A 17,596-nucleotide genomic window follows, 5' to 3' on the forward strand; every position below is an offset into this window, starting at 1 on the left:
TTGAGCAGTAATCTGGTGGATCATCTGTTTTTTATGATCCATGATGAGAAATGTAGCTGTCATATAAAGAATAGATTTCCCATCATAAAACCTCCGTATCTAATTTCAGCACCAGACTGAGCGCTGCCTCGGTTGCTCATTCTACTAGTAAACACTGTTGGAGGAGTGAGTTCCCCTTCTGCTTCCCCTCCCTCCATTCATCTACACATTTTGGCAACAAGTGTTTTAATGGAGCCTACCTTCCTCAGGCAACTGTTGTTATCAGCGGTCCCCACTGGGTAGCTGGTGCTGCTGAAGATTGCCCATGAAGAAGTCTCTCTAAAATAGTGGAGTAGGATATTATTTCTGTCAGTATTCTGTGAAGAAGTTTCTCTTCAGGGAGTTACGTCCACTAAGTATCTTCCACAGTGGAGCAAACAGAATCAGGTGGCTAGCGCCATCAAAGGATCCCCTGTCAAGCTGCAAGCGTCTCAGTTTGAGCTGAACTCATAGCGTTCTATTTATATACAAGTTTCCTTCATGTGAGAAAACTGTATGCATGTTGTGTGTTAGGATCAAAACACAAAGTTACTATAAACTGGAACAGCTCATTCATGATCTTTGAGATTTTTGGTATAAATTTCATTGGCGCAAATAGGAAAGAAAATTAAACATGAAACCTGATGATTGAGCAAAGGTACAAATTCTGATTTCAGAGTCACACTGCAGATCTCCTATATTTGGAATAGGCTGCACGGTTTGCAGTGCTGACAGACACCACTACCCGTAATGTTTGATTTGCCATTGTTCTGCTGTCCTTCAAAGGTTGTGGCTTTCGGGTCCACATGTCTTTGGTATTTATGATAGGGAATCGGAAGGGGGGCTGTTTAAGCTAAACGTGGGTGATTTTCACAAAAAGAATAAATTATTCCTTTGCTACTGTCTGAAAAGGGCAGATCTGGAGCCAATTTAGTGAGCATAAGTTACAATTGACTTTGGAAGCAATAACTTCTGCTCTAGAGCTTTCTCAGATGGATAGCCAAGGAACTGTCTGGCTGCATGTGTTTTTACACATCTTTCAGCTAAATCAGAAATCCAAGTGCAAAATATAGTACTTAGAGACATCTTGTAGATTTGTGACCAACCCAGAAGGACTTGGGACCATCAACCAACGAATGGTTCACACTGATAAATATAGTATACATAGATTTTTCATCTGTGGCAGATACAGTAACCTTCATTTTAATATTTACTGATCTTAAATAATAAATCCAAATATAATTTACCCCAGTCCTTGCAAGTGAGGAACTATTCCCACTGGCAAGCTGATTAATAGAAGAAGCCAAGTTAATGATACACCTGCTGCACATAGAATCATAGAATATCAGGGTTGGAAGGGACCTCAGGAGGTCATCTAGTCCAACCCCCTGCTCAAAGCAGGACCAATTCCCAACTAAATCATCCCAGCCAGGGCTTTGTCAAGCTGGGCCTTAAAAACCTCCAAGGAAGGAGATTCCACCACCTCCCTAGGTAACTCATTCCAGTGCTTCACCACCCTCCTAGTGAAATAGTGTTTCCTAATATCCAACCTAGACCTCCCCCACTGCAACTTGAGACCATTGCTCCTTGTTCTGTCATCTGCCACCAATGAGAACAGCCGAGCTCCATCCTCTTTGGAACCCCCCTTCAGGTAGTTGAAAGCAGCTATCAAATCCCCCCTCATTCTTCTCTTCTGGAGACTAAACAATCCCAGTTCCCTCAGCCTCTCCTCATAAGTCAAGTGCTCTAGACCCCTAATCATTTTTGTTGCCCTCCGCTGGACTCTTTCCAGTTTTTCCACATCCTTCTTGTAGTGTGGGGCCCAAAACTGGACACAGTACTCCAGATGAGGCCTCACCAATGTCGAATAAAGGGGAACGATCACGTTCCTCGACCTGCTGGCAATGCCCCTACTTATACAGCCCAAAATGCTGTTCGCCTTCTTGGCAACAAGAGCACACTGTTGACTCATATCCAGCTTCTCGTCCACTGTGGCCCCTAGGTCCTTTTCTGCAGAACTGCTACCTAGCCATTCATAGTCTGTAGCAGTGCATAAGATTCTTCCGTCCTAAGTGCAGGACTCTGCACTTGTCCTTGTTGAACCTCATCAGGTATTTTTTGGCCTAATCCTCTAATTTGTCTAGGTCCCTCTGTATCCGATCCCTACCCTCCAGTGTATCTACCACGCCTCCCACTTTAGTGTCATCTGCAAACTTGCTGAGAGTGCAGTCCACACCATCCTCCAGATCATTAATAAAGATATTAAACAAAACCGGCCCCAGGACCGACCCTTGGGGCACTCCGCTTGAAACCGGCTGCCAGCTAGACATGGAGCCATTGATCACTACCCGTTGAGCCCGACGATCTAACCAGCTTTCTATCCACCTTACAGTCCATTCATCCAGCCCATACTTCTTTAACTTGGCGGCAAGAATACTGTGGGAGACCGTATCAAAAGCTTTGCTAAAGTCAAGGAATAACACATCCACTGCTTTCCCCTCATCCACAGAGCCAGTTATCTCATCATAGAAGGCAATTAGGTTAGTCAGGCACGACTTTCCCTTGGTGAATCCATGCTGACTGTTCCTGATCACTTTCCTCTCCTCTAAGTGTTTCATAATTGATTCCTTGAGGACCTGTTCCATGATTTTTCCAGGGACTGAGGTGAGGCTGACTGGCCTGTAGTTCCCTGGATCCTCCTTCTTCCCTTTTTTAAAGATGGGCACTACATTAGCCTTTTTCCAGTCATCCGGGACCTCCCCCGATCGCCATGAGTTTTCAAAGATGATGGCCAATGGCTCTGCAATCACATCCACCAACTCCTTTAGCACCCTCGGATGCAGTGCATCCGGCCCCATGGATTTGTGCTCATCCAGTTTTTCTAAATAGTCCCGAACCACTTCTTTCTCCATGGAGGGCTGGTCACCTCCTCCCCATACTGTGCTGCCCAGTCCAGCAGTCTGGGAGCTGACCTTGTTTGTGAAGACAGAGGCAAAAAAAGCATTGAGTACATAAGCTTTTTCCACATCCTCTGTCACTAGGTTGCCTCCCTCATTCAGTAAGGGGCCCACACTTTCCTTGACTTTCTTCTTGTTGCTAACATACCTGAAGAAACTCTTCTTGTTACTCTTAACATGCCTGAGCAATATTTTTATACTCCTCCCTGGTCATTTGTCCAATCTTCCACTTCTTGTAAGCTTCTTTTTTGCGTTTAAGGTCAGCAAGGATTTCACTGTTCAGCCAAGCTGGTCACCTGCCATATTTACTTTTCTTTCTACACATGGGGATGGTTTGTTCCTGCAACCGTAATAAGGATTCTTTAAAATACAGCCAGGTCTCCTGGACCCCTTTGCCCTTCATGTTATACATACAGATAAATGACCAAGGATTCAGGATTGATATTTATGTGTGTCATGGTTAGAAGATGTTCAGGGATTCTTGAAAAAGTAGGATCAGAAACTGGAATAGATTGGGAAATTGAAGGTAAGGTAGTAGTAGGAGAGGAGCAAAATCCATCTGGGACTCAGGGAAAAATGCAACAAAGAATTATCACGATCAGTAGAAAGAGGGAAAGTCATGAACAGAATACCCTGCGGAATGGACCAGAGCAGCCTATGTAGAGGGGGGAAAAGTTGGGAAGGAGCCTCTTGTCTGCTGTTGATACCCACAAAAGAGGACCTCTCATCCAAAGTCTACTGAAGACAGTCAAAAAATTCCCATGTACTTCAATGAGCTTTGCATCAAGTTCAGATAAAGGAAGAATAAATAAAGGCGATAGAAAGAGCAGGAAATGAGACAGACACAGGGTAAAAATATATACTTTATTTATATTGTAACATTTCAGGAGTTTAGCCTGATGGGATGCTAACAATAATGAACAATGTTAAGGATGAATATTAAAAAGCTCCTGTTTATTTAATATCCAAAAGCTGCTATATCCTTAGTCATTTGTTTACTCAGTCCTTACTTGGCCACATTCCTGTTTATTTCAGTAGGAGTTTGCCTGAGTAGTGAATCAGGATGTGGTCATATATATGAGAACACAAAAGAATGGAAATTACTTACACAAAATATTCTGCTAGACATATTGGAGAGTTTTATTGAACTGCTAGAGTTTACTTAGTTTGTGATTCTAACAGTTACGATTACGCAATATGGCCAAAACGTTCAATCTTGGGTATGTAAAATTAGGTGCCTAAATCTATATTTGGGCATCTGGAAAAGGGGGATTTATTTTCAAAGGTGCTGAAAACCCACAGCACCTGCAGGCCTATGAAAATACCTGAACTTTTCATTAGGTATCTAAATATGAATTTAGGTGCCTAGCTTTAGGCACCCAATTTGCAAATGTTAGTCTATGTGAATTGGGTAATCCTTATATATGTTGCTTTATCTTGTCGTACATTAATTGGATATGTTGTACATTGTCATTTCTGATGAAAATATACTCATAATAGGGAGCTAGATTTTCATAATTCTTCACTGCATTGTACCTTGTCTAGTCCGCACCTGTGCAAAGCATGTGCAAAATGAGTGTAAAACACTTACTTAATTAGGTTTGTAGCATCTCTCACCAACTTTACTCAGGTGAATAAATGACTATCTAAGATACAAAGTAATGGAGAATCAGGACCTATGTGCCTTATTTTTGCATGCAAGTAACCATGATTGATCATACAGATCACACACAATAGTAATTGCATGTCCAAATAGCCAGTTAATTGTCTAACTGGTCATTTTAATATGCAGTTGGCCAGCAAATAGGCCAGCAATGCATACACAGTGTTATGAAAATCTGGCTCAAAATATCAATCAGTGTTGCTATTCTGTTTTACATTGTCCAACACAGAGGTGAGTCGGAAATCATTCTCAGATTAATCAGACAGAGCAAAACACGTAAATCGACACAAAAATGGGAAAGCAGAGATTTCTATATTGACTGTATTTATTTAAACATTGACCATATTTGGTAGAAGTGCAGATCTGGAAATCCCATCAACCTAGAGTACAAACCTACTGAGCAGAAAGAGCAAAATATGATCTAAGGTACATTGTCCTGGTCTCTCACACACGCACATCTTTCTTCTCCGGGGGTCTCTTGTAGTCACATTAGATTGCTATTTTAATCCAGAACTACTTTGGTTTATCAGTAATAGTTCTACTTTGAGCCTTGCTCAAATTACTAGCAGAATAAAACTACCAAGATATTTATCTAGCCCATTATTTCAGCTGCTTTTTAGTTTCTCCACAGATACATGACAATTCTGTCAGTCATTGTTTTTTGTGTTGGGTAATATTGCCCCCTGACTTTAGAAATAGATAAAATCAAATAAGCCAAATAGTAGGAATTATAAGTAACCTACCAGGAGAGAAGGTATGAGATTTAGAAGTATTCTGCTTGCATTTTTCAGGAGTACATTTGATTCTGACAGCTTTTTGAAGTAGGGACTGTCATTTATTGTGTGTGTTGGGAATGTACAATGGAACCTCTGCCTGGCCTCTATGTGCTACCACCATGTAAATGAAAATTAAAAGAATGTGGGGGACAATTGAATATCAGGGGACGATGAGGCCATCTATAGCCTGGTTGAAGAACAATTCAGCCTGAAACTTGGCAATAGGTTACTGTTTGAATGTCTAAGGGACAGTTTAATCACAGGATAAGTAAGTAATGGATGCATCTTGCATTTCAAATATCACACAGGTGATGTCTTAGGGGATTCCAATCCAGTGCCCATTGCTGCATATGGAGCTCCACAGAAAATTGCTCTGGGCTTCTTTTTCTCTTGGACTTAAAAGAGGTTTGGTAATTAAGGAAGGATCACTAGACAATGTTAACTTTCCCGTGACTTTGTGGGGCGACGGATAGGGAGTGCAAAAATAAAAAGGTGAGGAGAAAAGTGCAACCAAAATCGTAACAAAATATCCCTGAGGAGCCGGAATAGGGGCTGCAGCCTGGTGCACTCCAGGTAAACATGCACCAGGGTTTCCCTCACGCCGCAGAAGGGGCAGCTGTCTGGGATAGGGGTAAACCGCGCCAAGTGCACGCCCGTGCTCACGGCTCCGTGAAGGAGCCACCAACTTATGTCCCCGGTGGGCTTCGGGATCAGAGTAGAATAAAGGCTGGCCCACCGGGTTACAGGAGAGTGATAGAAGGCAGATATATTAGCCCCAGATTAAGTAGGTCTCTTTTCCCTGGGTAAGGTAACAGCGAAGGTTCCAGAACAATCAGGAACTTTCTGGAAACAATTAAGGCAGACCGGCTGATTAGAACACCTGCAACCAATCAAGAAGCTGCTAGAATCAATTAAGGCAGGCTAATCAGGGCACCTGGGTTTAAAAAGGAGCTTACTTCAGTTTGTGGTGTGGGTGTAAGGAGCTGGGAGTGAGAGGATATGCTGCTGGAGGACTGAGGAGTATAAGCATTAACAGACATCAAGAAGAAGGTCCTGTGGTGAGGATAAAGGTGTTGGGAGGAGGCCATGGGGAAGTAGCCCAGGAAATTGTAGCTGTTGTGCAGCTGTTCCAGGAGGCACTCTAGACAGCTGCAGTCTACAGAGCCCTGGACTGGAACCTGGAGCAGAGAGTGGGACCGGGTTCCCCCCAAACCTCCCAACTGACCTGGACTGTGGGTTCTTCCAGAGGGGAAGGTCTCTGGGCTGTTCCCCAACCCACATGGTGAATCTCTGAGGCAAGAAAATCTGCCAATAAGCGCAGGACCCACCAAGATAGAGAAGGAACTTTGTCATAGTATTTTCACTGGGCCAGAAAAACCACCCATTTAGAATACACAGAATGCCTTGAGTCCTGGATAGACAGACAGGCAGAACTCTCTCTCATCTTTGTAAAGTATTTTTGGATCCTCGGATGAAATGTACAACTTACATGCAGTGTGTAAGTAATGGTGGGTGGAGGGCTTCCTTGTGCCCAGATTAGGATTTTAATTTTTGTGATTGCATTTAACAAATGATGTTGGTAGAACACTTCAACCAACCTTGAGGATGATTCACAACTAACTTGGAGATATTCCCTCATGCTCCACCTATAGCCTGATGTGACTCTGCGGCCTGATTTTCAGAGGTGTTGAGCACCACCCCTACTGAACTCAACAAGCTGCAGGTGCTTGGTGCTGAAAATCAGGCCATGTAATGTATAAGTGAGCCTTTTTTGATGGATTAGATTGTGAGCCCAGCTCTTGGGGCTATTTGAGCATGCTCAGCTCAGAAACCAAAAGGGGAGGGAGGCAATGGTGTCTTTATACCAAATGTCCACCCAAATGGCTATTCCAGTAGCTGAGGATCATGAAAGCTGTGCTCAGACTACAACCCTGAGGCACCTGCACCAGGGCTTTGAGGGTGAGGGGTGCATAAGACCATCTAAATCATCTCTGAACTGCTGGAGGGATCTTCCTATGCAAAGCGGGTCCTCAGTTGGCCACTTACGCCACTCTTAAAGCTGCTTTCTATCACCAGAGTGGTGCACAGCAGACTTCACATTGGCCAGGATCTGACCCTTTGTCTTCAACCGTCTGATTTGGTGGCATACCTATACAATATAAAAATCAACTTATTTATGAGCAGGAAATGCAGCAGCAGCCTCCTATTGGGCAAAACATGAGTCTGAGGTGTTAGCTATGGTAAGTACCTGCAAAGGGTTACTATTTGTAGCGTCCTACTTGGACTTGTATTCTAAAGCTTTCATCAAAGTAAATCTGATTATTTTGCACATGGTTTTCCTGAAAGGATGTTATGATTTTCTAGATGTTTGGTGGCTGGTGATAAATTAGGCTTTTATGATGTCATGTGAAAGGCCACTGCTTGGATTTCCTTCTCTATCGAACATGCTGAAGAATACGTTCAGGACATGCTCAGAATGTAAAATTATCCTACCGTGTTTTATTTTAACCCTTTCATGGGTCATTTGTTTTGTAATGAGAAATGTTTGAAGTGAAATAAAGCAACCTATGTGCCAGCTTCATGGAGGGGCCCATAGCACACCCTCTGTTGTTTTGCTCTTTGCACATTTAAATGGCTTTCTTTAAATACAGGTAATTTTTGTGGCTGTTATGTTTATCTTACATGCCTAACCCTTTAACTTTTAAACATTAAAATCCTACATTATCTCCAGTTATCTTCTACTGATATTTGATTCTGACAATTGTCAGTGATTGATTGAGATGCAGGTAGAAAGAGTGCTTATAGACAATGAATTAAGTATGATTGGTAATGAAGACATTTAGGGCTAGATTGTGTCTCTAGGACACAACCAATAACAAGGGGCAGCATATAGTTGTTTTGTGCTAGGAAAGGAATTGTGGCTCTGAGATATATATTGGCCTGTAACAGCAAGCAAATTATTAACCCCTCTCTCATGCTGACTCCACATGAGTGAGTGGAGATAAGAATCCACTCATTCCCCCCTCTTCCCTCTCCTGCTGCTTCCTGCCCACCTGCTCCTGGATAGAAAGTAAGTGAATCCATGGTCCGAATAGCCAAGGTAGCAGTGGAAAAGGGGTTTTTACTTTTCTGCCCAGGCCTATAGTCCAAGTCACAACTTATCCTTTAACGATTTGAGGTTATTAGCTAAACATATATCCAAGAAAGGAAAATAATATATGATGATCCACAGCTGTTGAAATGTTTCCATCAAAATGTTTTAAACAGAAAATGGCTTTTTGATTAAACTCAAATTTTTGTGGGGGGAAAAAACTGTTTTTGTTTTTTAAAAAATCAGGTTTTTGTTTAATAAAAAGTTAATTACATTCTCCTTCATCAGATATTACATTTACATCATAAAGTAGTGATGGTAGAACAGTGATAGGGATGTACCTATAGACATCCATATTATAGAATTAAAATATATTAGTTTGGGTTTTTTTGTCAAGTAGTCGTGATATGCTTGACAAAAAAGCATGACAAAAAATGGGGAGGGATACCTCAGTGGTTTGAGCATTGGCCTGCTAAACCCAGGGTTGTGAGTTCAATCTTTGAGGGGGCCACTTAAGGATCTGGGGCAAAATCAGTACTTGGTCCTGCTAGTGAAGGCAGGGGGCTGGACTTGATGACCTTTCAGCATCCCTTCCAGTTCTAGGAGATAAATAAATATATGGAGATATACCTATCTTTATATACGTGTGAGTCTGTAAAGGGAAATATTGGAGGTGACCTGTCCAAAGACAAAATGAAACTCCAATTTCATTATTCATTTTGGAGGGGAGGGAGGTTGGTTTTTAGTGAAATGCTTTATCCCTAGTTCTGTATCAAAATAATCTCCCGAGATTTCTTAGCAGAAATGGTCATGCTCAAAGAAATGAAGAGTTAATCTTTCATGTGTTAGCAGCCGCTAGCCTACTGATAACCTCTAGTTGGAATAAGAAAAATAGCCCAGAACTAGAGAAATGGTTCCCAAAAATATACGAGGTTGTTATGGAAAAATTAACACATCAATAATGTACCCAGCAAAATAGACAGAGGACAGATAGATACTTTGAATTTTGATTAAATGGTAACCAAATATCTAACAATGTGCATCCACCTTGGAGGTGGGGGGGGAGCACACCTGTCCAATTTTTTTAATATTAATTTTTTATAGAAATGCCTGGCTTGCTAAATATGAGTAGAAACAGTAGTTTCACTCAAATTAATGAAATACCCAGAAATCACATGGCTTGGATGTTGTAAAGAGGTTCACTCTGTAATATGGTAACACCCTGTTAAATAGAGACTTGATTATTCTATTACTTTATAACATTTCTCTAAACCAGTGGTTCTCAACCTGTGGCCCGTGGGCCACTTGCGGCCCAATCAACACACAGCTGTGGCCCATGTGACATCCTCAGGGTCATAAAGGTAGTATTGGATGTGGCCCACAGTGGTAAATAGGTTGACCAAAAAAAAAAAACCAAGCTCACTGTTGTGATTATCATTTTTGTTTCTGATACTTAGGTAGCAATGATTGGCAAACCTACTAACACTTCTTAAATGAATAGTTTTTAAAAGTGATGCGCTGTATTTCTGTGGCAGAGTTAACATTTAGCAACATAGCAGGAGGCCAGTTTTCATTTTCACCCTGCTGAGCAGATCAGTGAACGTATCCAAAGGTTTTTAAGTTTGGGTCAGCAGCTTGCAGCATAAGCATTGAATACCTGATTCCACCTCCTTCATTCACATTTCTTACTACATAATTAATCCTCTTGAAATCAAACAACTTTAACAATATAGTAAAAAAAAACCCATGAAACGCATGGCAGGAAGGGGAAATGATGAGGAAAATAATCTTCAGATGTAATTAAAAATTATCTATGGCAATTACATTTAAAGAGCCTCTCACTTGCAATAATAAGCTCTCTGCCTGGTAACAAGTGTTTGTAGGATCAGAATGTGATTACCCAATTCTTCATTCCTTACGCAGGCAAAAGTCCCATTCACTTCCACAAGAGTTTTCAAAAGATCAGGACATAATGGAACACAAGATACAACATAATACAGTTCAGTAATTAACAAACAAAAAAATGGAAAGATGGGCTGATAGCTAGAATGGTATTCTTCTATGCTGTCACAATTGGAAATGACCTCTTCTCATTTTGCCTCCCGTTCTGCCTTCTAAAAGGAGCCCACTATTAGTAAAGCTCACTCATTTCTCTAGAAGATTTAAGCAACTCAGTTTTGTTTATAATAAAATGTGGTTTCAAGTTATATACTTCTCAGATTTTTTTTGCAAGGTAACCCAAAGGTTTTTAGCTCTGTGCACATGTGTGGGCCTGGCTGGCTGGATACACAATATCAGAGAGAAAGAATGCGCATCTTTAAGATCTGGTCTACCATTAGAAGTTTTACTGCTACTGTATAACTATTTCAGTTAGGGGTATAAAGGTGATTTGTAATTATTCCCCTTCCATATGGGAATAGCTACACCAGTATAAAGTACCTTTATATCCCTATAACTGCATCCACACCAGGGGGGTTGTATCACTTTAACTATACCAGTGTAGTTAAAGCAGCACAACTTTCTAATATAGACAAAGCCTGCTGAATAAGTTTTCTGTGTTGCAGTGGGGGGCAGCAAAATCAATGCAATGTAATTAAGATTTCAGTCTTCAGCTGCAATGTGATCACTCATTTAAACTGTGTGTGTGTGTTTTAAATTTGTATATATGCACATGTTTTAAGTTCCTTTTTTTCACCATACTCAGGATTTATATAATAAATGGTATGCACAAGTGTAGTTGATTTAATCTAATTCATCTTCCCTGGAATTCTTACCGTTCTTATCATAGGCACCTGTTACACTTCAAAAGATCTCATTAAGTGGAAGCCTTCATTGGTGTCTGCAGTGTCCCAAACTGGGATTATCATTGTGTTCATAGAATCATTGAAGCCGGAGTTAAACTGGATGAGCCATCTCCCTGCAAATGCAGGATTGTGCCCTACGGTACATTTCTAGGGTGAAATCCTGGCCCGATTGGTGTCAATTATAGTTTTGCCATTGCCTTCAGTGGGTCCAGAATTCCATCTCTAGTGTCCAGTCTAGTTTTCAAAAGTCCTGAGTTGTGGGGCTTCCTGGACTCTCCTTGTGAGACTATTCCACATGTATGGACAATGACATATGTAAACATGAATCTCATGTTCCTAAAGAGTATCTGGGCTCAAACTGGTTACACTGTAACAGTAGCTGGCCTGTAAAAATCTCCAGTAAAGAACACTTTTGTGTTGAGCAACTGAAGGCCTGATCCAAAGTCCTTTAAAGTCAGTGGTCTTCTCATCAGGCCTAAACTCAGGAGGAATTTTATCTGGACCAAAGAATAATTTTTGCCAAGACATTTTCTCAGGCTTCATCTGGCAAATTAAGAGTGACTAATACTTGACCATATTAGGCATGTAACTCGGTTCACTTTTGCACAAAGATAATAACTGTAGTAACCTAATGTCTGCATATGCTCTCCTAAGAGGTACACATGCATTATGCTCTTGTGTTGATTAACTTGTGCACTGCCTCCATCAAAGTGATAAAGCTCTGGCGACGAGAATCATTCTACGCAGAGGGCCAGCTCCCTCTGTTTTGCTCCATTTGCCATTTTATCTTCAATGTCAGTGTGCTTGTCAGAGCCAGTGCTGACTGACTCAATTTCCCTGAAGTTGAGCTGAAGCATTGTTTTAGCACTGACGGCATTCTGTTGGCCTCCCTGATGGACAATGCCACTGATTCCCAACTTCCTGAGCAGACCAGACAGTTTGCTGTTTTCTTCGTGTCTCTTATCACCCCCTGTCATTAAAAGAGAGGTCTGGCTTCAGCTTCAATTTGTGCTGATATGCAGCAATAAAGTGGGAAAGTGGTGCGGGGAGGAGGGGGAAGAGAGGAGAGAGAATATTCATGACTAATTATCACCCTTCTGTTTATTACTGCTGTGAGTTCTCATGCCTGCTTCTTTGGAGACTGATCAAATTGAAGATTATCAAACAGATCAATTAAAGACTCTGCTGTAATGTGTCTGGTTTGTGGTACAAGAGGAAAGGCTGATCTCATTTGATTTATGTTTAGTTGATATTAGCACGTACAATGGAACCCTTTGATTGGGCCTTATCCTGAAGGTACTGAGCACCCGTAGCCCGCTGAAGTCAATCACACATGCAAGTGTTCAGCACCTCTCAAAATCAGCCCCATGCTGAAGTCCTTCTATTCCACAGAACTGTTTGGATTATATGTGAAGTTTCCTAAGCAAACAATTTTTGCATATTAAAATACATTTAGGAAAAAGGTCAGTATTTTCATTGCCAATGGAGTTTCACACTATCTGAGCTCATTTTGAACGGTTTCCACCATATAGGCATTTGCCCTTGTCTTTCTCTGGAACCCTTGGGGAAAAGTACTATATTTTGGGGGGGGGGGGGGAGAATCACTGACACGAGAGTGAAAACTAGCCTGCTCATGCCACCTTAAAACAAATTTAGATAGGGAACTAAATTCACTGGCATTCTTTTATTCCCTTGATATGTTAACTGTTCCACAACTTTGCTTTTCTAAGAACAGTGATGGAAAATGAAAATGGAATGCCACTCCATAACTGCCCTTCTTAAATTCCTCAACATGTTTTCTCTGTTTGTGTGTAGATTTGGGGCTTTCCTTATTGACACACTTCATCATAACCCTCCCTTCTTCACAGTGCTTGCAGGAGTCAGTTGTTTTATTATATATTTATTATTTCCATGGCACTGTGTGTGTATGGCATTTTACAGACAAATTAAGACCGCAAAGAGTCCTGTGGCACCTTATAGACTAACAGACGTATTGGAGCATGAGCTTTCGTGGGTGAATACCCACTTCGTCGGATGCATGTAGTGGAAATTTCCAGAGGCAGGTATAAATATGCTGGCAAGAGTGAGTCAGGCTAGAGATAACGAGGTTAGTTCAGTCAGGGAGGATTAAGACCCCGTCCCCTGCCTTGAAAATCTCAGAGTAGAAGGGCTCAATCCTGCAAGCACCTATTACCAGACTATTATGACTAGCTCCCTGTACTTCTTCGTTTGAGTTCAGTAATGTGTATTTTGAGGCTCTTTGGCTCTAATCCTGCAGATTTACACACGTGATTAACTTTACACAGTGAATATTTCCATTTAAGTCAACGGCACTGTTCACACGCCTAAGTCTTTGCAGGAACAGGGCCGTAGTTAAGACACACAGTATAACACAGCCTGGTGACAAGTAATGGGAGTGTTAGGGGAATAGAAGATAAGGGCGACAGCAATTGAATTATGCAGTTGCTGCAGTGAGCGATGCATACATCTTGAGTATCATGGGTTGTCTGATTGATCAATCTCCTCCCTAACTAACTGATTTCAGGAAATGGTTTAACAAAGTCTGCTATGTTTTAACAGTGAAGTGTAGCAGACACCCAAACATGCTATGGGGCTGACCTGTCAATGAGCTGCGTTACAGGATCTCTCATTAAAACTACATATGAAAACTGCTCCAAAAAGTACCTAAAGAGAGAGGAATATTCTGTGTAATAAAATACATATGGGGAAGATCAGATGGGCTCAGCATGTGCCCCAAAAATTAAAGAAATGGAGAAATTATACAATATTACAGACTACTTAAATGGTTGGTTTTTTTCATAGCATGAGTCAAAGATGAGAGGGCTGTCTTAATAAGGAAATGCATCAGATAGAGGAGAAAAATGGGGTTAAAGGAAACCTTGTATTCAAATTACTACATTCTTGAAAACTTTGTGACCTAGAAGCCCAATTCTGACAACCTTTCTCAGGCAAAGAATTGCAGGAACAGGCACTTAGTTTAGTGACTTCTCAGAGCTTCGTCTAACCCCTTTATCAGTTTATAAAAGATCTGTGACATAAGAAGTCACCTTCCAGAAAAACCTTATGCATCATCTTGTGAATGTGACCACCACAACTTTCCGACGGCAGAACTATTACAATTCAGGTCAACTCTGTCTATTTTAGGGATGAAATCCTATCCTCATTGAAGTCAATGGGAGTTTTGCCATTGACTTCCGTGGGGTCAGCATTTCATCCTAGGTGTTTTATAGCACCCATAACCTCATTAGATTTGTTCTGGATTTACACTGGTGTAACTGGGGGGCAGAATCTGACCCTAAATGTTGAGTTAAATGAATTAATCTAAATGTGATTAGATCAACAATAGTATTAGAAGAAAACTTACAGTACTTTTAAGCAATCTGTACGCTTTTTTTCCCCTCATGTTGTCTTGCGGCTTTTCAAATTTTCAGTTAAATTGAATTGAATTAGACAGTAATAAATTGCACAGTGAAACCCGATCATTCACCTAATGAGTCAAAATAAAAGTAGTGATGACACTCAGAACCAGAGCTCATGAAATGTGATATTTACACAGAAATATTTTACATTTTTTTTTATCCTGGTTTTAGAACTCTTTTTTTTTTAAAAAATGCCAGCCCACACTACACAACATGTTTCTCTGTACTCATGTGTGCACCTTTTTGTTTGTTTGTTTTAGCTTGGTTTGGACTATAAAACCGAATCTTCATAAAATCAGATTTAATAAAATTTAGAGGTGTTTTTTGTGGGGATGTGGTGATTGTTGGTTTTGGGTTTTTTTTGCACATTTAAGCTTTAAGCTATAATTATAAACAGAGGGGGAGAGGGCTAGACAAATAGAAAAGATCATATCAGATAGACTCATTCTTTTCCCTGGCCTAGAGAGAAGATCATATCACAGCTAAGTGAAGTTAAATCTGTCAGAGATTTTTACAATAGTGTTAAATGGCAACAGACAATTTGGCTGTTGCCTTTTTACCCCTTAGCTACTTCACTGAATGCTCAGCTTTCCATATTCAAGAACAAGTTGTAACTCACATGTAAAACTTGCCATTTATATGCTTCATTTTCTTTTTCATGGAAAATAAGAGTCTGATGGCACTTCCTCCTAAAATGGATACTTAAACACTTCACTGTTATTTTATTTGCAAAGTCCAAGTACTGTAAAATAACACAAAACAATTAACATCATTTTCAGCTTTTGTAAAAACAAAACAAAAAAAACCTCTCTTACTTGCCTATCTATTCCCTTGAATTCTACATGAAGTCAAGGAACTTTCTTTTTATACATTGTATGCGTAAAACACAATGATAAAAAAAATCCTGCAGAAATACCTACTACTATGTGACTGGTTTCAGAGTAGCAGCCGTGTTAGTCTGTATCCGCAAAAAGAACAGGAGTACTCTAAGGTGCCATAAGTACTCCTGTTCTTTTTACTATGTGACTATACTTTACCTACTATGCTATCAGAAACAGGAATATTGGCTGGTCTGTATTCAGCAGCAGCTGTCTTTCAAGAACCACAAAGATCCATTTTTCCTCGTGGGACTCACCTCATCCTCTTCCTTCATAAACTTTTTTGATCTGGTTGTGCCTCCAAAAAGTAAAGCCCTGGGACTGAAAAGCTGTAAGCCCCTGGAGTGATAAAGTAGGGCTTTACAAGACTGAATTTGAAAGTTAAATAGGTGCAGCTCTAGTTTCAATGAAAGACTTTAATTACATAAACAAGCAGTGATTCAGTTCCAAGCATTTTTTCAAATATTCTTATTTAATTGTAATTACTTTATTGTTTTCATATTATGAGCTACTTGTAGAAAAATACAGGAAACATGACTGCAATACAATCCTTTAATCAGTAATAGCTTTTTCCAGTCATCGTTAAGAACATTTCCATTCTGTGTTTCAAGCTTTCACTAACAATACATTCAATCCTCGAATTTAGGTGTAATGTTATGATGATTGGTTTAAACTATAATATTGTTTTTCATGTCCATGTTATCTTCTATCTACTAATTTTTATAGTTGAACAGCTTAAAACATCCATAGGATGAAATTCTGGTTATATAATGCTATTTGTAATTAAATCTTATTGAAGAAACAGGGTTTCAAGAAAGTATATAAACTTCTTTAGGAAAGTCATTTAAAATGTTTTAACCTGGGTCAGATGGGGAAAATTGTATTATCATATATAATAAATCTTTTTACAAACTAAGCACCATAGTACTTTTACTATTTTATTGTTAAAATATGTGAACTTTTTAAAGGTTTCTCTTTTGTTTTTTACATTCTTAAGTTGAGCTTCTGTGTTATTTTATATACACCATACAGCTGTAATCACTGCAACTTTAGAACTTTTATTGATTTGAAAAACAAATCTTATTTTTTGCTTATCAACAATTGAGCACTTATGTTTTTGAATGGAGGGTTTGAATTGAAAAAAACATTTTGGGGATGAATGGTTTTAAAGGAGAACATTTGTGTTAGAAAGTTTAAAGACTGCTCCCAAACCTTTTAAAGCAACATATATATAGTTTTCCTGTAAACTTATTTGCTGTGCAATGAGACAATGACATCCCTTGTCTCTTGACCTTTTTCCACAATGAATTAAGAAAAAAATCAATACCCTAGATTTGGCGGGGTTTTGAAAGAATCTGTTTTTGAAATAAAGATTGTGGATGTAAAATTATTACTTTATACAATGTTTATAAAAATGAAACTGGTTTTATTATATACCTTTTTATTATGACTTAAAATTAGATTATATTAAAAATACTAAGTTACTAGCTAATGGTTTAAATGTTTAAAACAGCTTGCATTAGTATTGATTGAAAGGGTATTGTTTTTGTACAGAAATTTGTATTTTAAGAGGGTTTTTCTTACTTCTAGACGTATATAATGTATGTTAAACTAAAACGAGAGAGAGGGCATACATTAAATACTTCCATTTGGATTTAGAATCTGATCCAAAACCCATCAAAGTCAATGGGAGTCTTTCCTATTTCAGGGCCAGATTTTGCAATGCTATGCTCACCTGGGTATTCCTTACTCAGAGGAATAATCTGATTACTCCAATGGGGATTACTCAAATTGGGAAGCGTTTTACTGAATTTGGCCCCAAATGTCTACTGCAATTTCCAAACACCATGATAGAATTGCAATAGGAAATGTTTAGAATAACTTAGGAAAACAAAACGATTTTGCTTGTCATTTTATTTTGTTTTGATCTGGCTGTTTAGTCTTTTCTGGAGGAAGCCAACATTATTTT

At 39.7% G+C, this 17,596-nt stretch overlaps 1 protein-coding gene and 1 long non-coding RNA gene across 2 annotated transcripts in view; one reads left to right on the forward strand and one right to left on the reverse strand.

The window, feature by feature from the left end:
* LOC135981613 (uncharacterized) overlaps window positions 1-2,196 on the reverse strand; it is a 75,642-nt gene extending 73,446 nt beyond the window's left edge. Inside the window, exon 1 of the long non-coding RNA XR_010598711.1 lies at window positions 240-2,196. This is a non-coding gene — a long non-coding RNA (uncharacterized LOC135981613). The remainder of the gene's footprint in view (window positions 1-239) is intronic.
* Window positions 1-17,596, forward strand: part of GMDS (GDP-mannose 4,6-dehydratase) — a 534,521-nt gene that overhangs the window by 514,149 nt on the left and 2,776 nt on the right. The gene's annotated exons all lie outside the window — the stretch shown is intronic.

Source organism: Chrysemys picta, chromosome 2 (genome assembly GCF_011386835.1).
Source record: "Chrysemys picta bellii isolate R12L10 chromosome 2, ASM1138683v2, whole genome shotgun sequence".
NCBI classification, from domain to species: Eukaryota; Metazoa; Chordata; order Testudines; family Emydidae; genus Chrysemys; species Chrysemys picta.